Consider the following 6,000-nt stretch of genomic DNA (forward strand, 5'->3'; position numbering starts at 1 on the left):
ATGCCAAAGCTGGGTGTCATTTTATATCTTGGGGGAGTTGGGGTAAATCAAGTTTTACAATTTTAATTGGTTATGCTCAACAAGGTTACCTAAAACGTTTAGAACCTTGAAGCAAAGGGTAATAATTAAACATGTGATGGCTAATTATTCAACCAAGAGTTACAAGAGTTGTAATCGGTAAAGAGTTTACTCACCTTGAAAATGTAATGTTTGATGGTAGGGCCAAAGTCCAGTCAATTATTGCACAAATAAAGGGTATTGAAATCACTTAAAATTCAATTGGGATCATTTAATATTGAATAAAGTGTGTTAAAGTTACCAATTTAATCCGTTTATGGTACTTTAATTTTAATTAAACATAATTATTAAAATTTGCCTTATTTTGACATAGATGGGTAGTCATTACAATGACAACAACATTGACAATCTACAACCATTCCTTGAGACGAATAGGTTTGTAATCCCCCATATTTCTAACCTAATTAAAGTATATTTATTTATTATTTATACAAGTATTTTAATTTTAATTTTATAGTATGAATTATTTGATGTAAAAGTAATAAGATTTTTATTACTAGTAAGCTAAATTATTAAGTTTTAGTCTAAATTATAATTCCCCTTTTAAGTTTATACTAGCCCAATATTTAAATCTTACTTAAGCCCAAACCAATCCTACTCCTATTTGGATTAGGAAAGTTAAGCCCATACCCTTACAAAAACATAAAACCCCAAAAACTCTCAATTTCCTCACTTCTCTTCCTCCTCTTCACGTATTCACAAGGAATAAGAAAAAAAAAATTTGAGCTGCTGCCTTCACCGCCCAGCCACGGCTGCACCACCTCCGGCGACCACCTGCTGCCTGTCAACCTTCGGCCACCATCGCAGCCCCTGCAGTTCGCACCTCTTCTTCCTCCCTTTTCTTTAGTTCTTTTTATTTTATTAAATTGATTTAAAGTTTCAATCTTTGTTTAATTTTGATTATAAATTATTATTATTATGGGTTGATATTATACATGGGTTATAAAAGATTATAAATTTATGAATTTTAATATGTTTTATTTACAATACAAAATTTCAGATTTGTTTAATTGAGAAAATAAGGGTTTAAGTATTGATTTTTCATGTTTTAGGGCTTGAAAACGTGCTAATCAAGTTACCTAATCATACTATGTTTAAATTACGTTAAAGTGTAATTATTTTGATTATGTATAAAATTTCAGATTATTAAAGTTCCAATTTTTATGAACAAGTTGTATTAATTTCATATTTTTATGCTTCTAATCTTATAAAATAATGTTTGTGGGTATGTCATGATTAAAAAGCCTTGAACTTTAAATTCTAATCTTAAGAATAAATTTTCAAATTTTATACTTTTTATTTTGAAGCCTCTAATTGCATTGAATTGGTATATTTTTGGGTTTTTGACATACTAACCTACTATATAATGATTATTTCAAGTAATTATGTTTATGGGGTTATTTTATATACTTAAACCAAATTTACAGATTATTCACTTACTTTAAAGTTGCTGAAATTTTATGTTATAAGCTATATTTTTATGATTTTAGCACATAAACTTATAGTGAACTAATGAATTATAACTTTGACTATTGGGAGTAATTTAAAAGCATTATTTTGATGGTTTAAGAAGTTTTAAAATAGTTTGGTATTGCTGTAATTTTACTTGCTTGGGTGTTGATTTAATTCATGTTGTTTGGTTTATGAGAGGACTTTATAGAAGGTGATTTCTAGTTGGTTAAGTGGCCAACCAATTTTTTTACTCAAGGTACGTATGAGTTACGAAACTTTGCCTTTAGATGCATGTTTAGGGATGTATCGAGAACCTAGTATCATGTATAGAGAAGACTGGGCTAAATTGTTTGGTTATACATTATGATTTCCGTATATTGTGTGTGAGGCATGTTTGAGATATAAGTATATGACTACAGTTGTGGGTGATGTATAAGTGATTGTCTTATCAATTGGATATGTTATAATTAATTAAAGGTTATGGATTCTTGGTTGTCTATAAGTGGAATTAATTTTGATAATGGTTCCATGAGATTAATTTTTAATACTCTTTTATGAATTAATTATGATTTGAGTAGAGGGAGTTTATTAAAGTCTTTTAAGACGAGGTTCAGGATTTGAAGTGCCCTATGCACTTAAGGTGTTTATACACTGAGGTAGTTAAAGGATTCAATACTAAATATTGTTTGCCACTAATAAATCAAGAATTGAATTGAAAATTTGGATTGCTTGGAATGATGTGATATTTGATTGATTATATTGTTTGGCATACGAGTCATCACCAAGTCTAAACTTGTAAATCACGTAAAGTGCAAGATGGATAAGTAATAAAACTCTGGATTTGTGCACATCTGGAGTAATGACAATTAGGGGTTGGGGTACACGGGGTATTAGCCGTGCACTTTTCTAGAGGTCGTCTGATCTATACGAGTCTCTTATTTCAAATACTTTTCAAAAACTAGGAGTTAGATGAGATCTCATACTAGCTACGGTCACGGAGTCACGCCCGTGGTCGTTGGATGTTTTATTGATGTTTCCGAAAGGAGGCATGAGATTTTTCTTTTATTGATCTTCCAAATGGAGCATGGGATGGACAACCTTGTCTATTGCTTAATCCAATGAATAAAATGAAATGATTTAATTACTATTAACTAGTGAAGTCTTAGTAAAACTGATAGTTGAGTCGTGTGTTGAGTCTATAATTTAATGATGTGTGATGATTGATTATTAGTAGCATGCTATGGATTTCTTATTATATTTCGCAGCTTGTATGTACTCAGCTTTGCTGATTGCGTGCTTTGTGTGTCTTTCTTTGGTCATGGCCTTCGCCTTTCAATGACCTTGTGACGATCCAATTTTTACACTTGTAATATTGGGGAGCAGATTAACCACAGGTTTTTACATGTTCAGATTTGCATCAAGGTGGTGGGATTTTGAGTGGAGTGTTGGTTACCATTCACAATTTACTTTATTTCTTACTTTTGAATTTATTTAAACTCTGGTTTTATTTATTTACTACTTTTATTGGGTTTTGAATAAGGGCCTAAATGGTTCCAACTTGTAATACTTAATTTGGTTTTATTCGTTGGTTTTGAAACTTATTTATAATTGAATTAGTTTTTCCGCTGCTAATTTCTGATATAGCCTTAACGTTGGAACACGTGGCGATAGCACGCTAGTAATTCTCTTGAATTTTGTTCAGGGTATTCACAGGTTTGAAGAGAGAATTATTAGGGTGTTACAAGGTTGTCAGGAGAAAACATTTCCACTTGGAAAAAGATGCTAAGGCTTGTTCTGAAATTTGAAGGTAGAGAGGATGTCATAGACACCCCATTGCCAGGACCTTTGGGTGAGGATGCTACTGTGGTAGAGGTCCGTAAGCGCAAAGAAGCACTAGATAGGGTTGTGCCTATCACTTGCTTAATGATTGCTACTATGGAGCCTAGTCTTCAAAAGCGTTTTGAGGACCAGGATGCATATACTATCATGCCGCAAGAACTCAAAGCTTTGTTTAAGAAACAAGCTAGAGTTGAGAGGTACAAGCTCCATCGAGAGATTCTGGATTGTAAGATGGAGAAGGGTACCACAGTTCATGATCATGTTTTCAAAATGATCGGCCTTATTCAAAATATGGAAAAACTGAGGCACCCATACAGTGATGAGATGGCAACATACATCATTCTCCACTCACTTCCAGAAACTTTCAACCAATTTATCATGAACTTTAACATGTCTGATGCTACAAAGACTATGAATGAGTCGCATGCTATGTTGGTTAGTGCTGAGAAGCAAATCCCTAAGGAACCTAAGAAAGAGGTTCTTATGGTTCAGAAGGGTAAGACGTTCAAGAAGAAGGGCAAAAGGCTAAGGGAAAGGGCAAGAATGTTGCCAAGGCACCTGAAAAGCCTAAGGCGACTCCAAAGGCCAAAGCTGCAGATGAAAGTGAATGCTTTTACTGCAAGAAGAAGGGGCATTGGAAGCGCAATTGCCACAAATATCTTGAGTTCCTTTAGAAAAATGGAGCATCCACTTCAGGTATTATGTTATAAACATTTTAATTTTCACTTAGGTATGTGATACCAAGTTGCAGTGCTTAACATTATTAATGTTGTGCAGAAGCTGCAAAGAAATGAGGCGAGCAAGGAAATAAAGCTTAAGGGTGCACTAGAAGTGTTCGAGTGGCCAAGAAAGCTTCAGTGTTTTAATTTCTTATTAGTTTTGATGATTTTAGACATTTTCCAGTTTTCGATAAGACAATATTTCGGTATCATGTTGAGATACTGATTCGGTTTACTTGGCTTGGACAAGTGTTGATCCATGACCAAGGTAATAAGTTTATTTCATTTATTGCTAGATACGAGTTAATTTTGTTTTATGACATTGATATAAGTAGATCACAAAAGTAAAACTATATGATTTAAAATAAGCTTACTTATAACAAAGTAAGGTTAGGTCACATAAACCATTTGCACATCCAAAGATTACAATTAGATGGACTCTTACTCTTATTTGATTATGAATCACTTGAGAATTAGAAGTCATACTTGATAAGGTAAGATGACCAAGTCGCCTTTTAGTTGAAAGGGGGAAGGAGCAAATGACCTTTTGAAACTTATACATATGATGTATGTGGACCAATAAGTTCAAGAATTAGCAAGAGATTTAACTATTTCATTGCTTTTATTAACGATTTAAGTAAGGGATATTCCCAACGGTAACCTCCAATTTATGCTACGCACCAATGGTGACCCCATTTTTTTTGGATTATACAAAATGACACTAATAATCTATTCTCTCCTAATCATGACATTAATGATGGTTTTTTTAACAAAAATTTTATTATTTAAGTTAACCATGGTTAACGTTTTCACCCCAAAAGTCAGGCTACAAGATTTAAAAACCCTCTCCTCTTTAATTTCATCAAACTCCTCCATTCTTGTCTTCTTCCTCCTTCATTTTACGCACCCACCATGGGAAGAGCTCGAGCAATCAAGCTTCGCCATTGCGACTGTTCATGTAAGCGATATTTGGATGTGCGTTTTTCTGACACTCGCTTCAATCCTGACAGGCCGTACTACAAATGCAGCAATTGTCATTTTTTTGCGTGGGTTCCTGGAGAAAATATTGTGAGGGTCGTTGATGGGGTCAGTGATGAAGGTCGCTGTGAAGGCTTTGGCAAGAAGATGATGAAGATTGCAATTGGGATGATCTTAATTTGGGTTTTCTGTACTTTAATTAAGTGATTGAAATTGTAAACCCTAGATTGTTAATTTGGGGGAAATTAGTCGAAATTAGGGTTTTGTTTAAGGAAATTGATATGGTTGTAGTTATTTCTTAACAATCTAGGTAGTTAACTGATGTACTAATCATCCTTATTCAATAAAAATTAGAACTTTTTTACTACTAAATTGTGCTCTTGTTTTGCTATGTTATTGTACTTTATCATTGAGCTGTGATGTGTTATGGCAGGACACAATGTATACATAAAACAAGAGTAATTGATGATTAACACAAGAGTAATTGATGATGATTAACACAAAATGTCATACAAGTACTAGCAAAAGATGGCTTGTTCCCTTAAAAGATCATAAACACACTAACACAATTTCCCCAAAAAATAAGTCTCCCCCTAACCTGTCCTGTTTCCCACCTAAAGTATATACTACCCAAAAAAACAGGTGACAGAGCTATGTACTTATGCACAAAGACCCACATAAATCAACTGCCCATGTCAGGCTGGGTTGAGAACTTGATTCCACTTAGCTTCCTCATTTTTGGTGCAGGCTGTGAGTAGGACATGGCTGCCTTCCCTTTGTCTTTTGCAGTAGGTCCTTTGCCTTTGCTCTTTGCAGGAGCTGGAGCACCAGCAGGTGCTTTGTCTTGAGCCTGTCCAGAACCAGCAGCAACACCAGCCTGCTTCCCCTTACCCCTTTTTGAGGCAGCAGCAGCAGCTTGTTTTGCTGTGGGCCC

The sequence above is a fragment of the Chenopodium album genome, chromosome 16, assembly GCF_948465745.1.
Source record: "Chenopodium album chromosome 16, dcCheAlbu1.1, whole genome shotgun sequence".
Lineage (NCBI taxonomy): Eukaryota > Viridiplantae > Streptophyta > Magnoliopsida > Caryophyllales > Amaranthaceae > Chenopodium > Chenopodium album.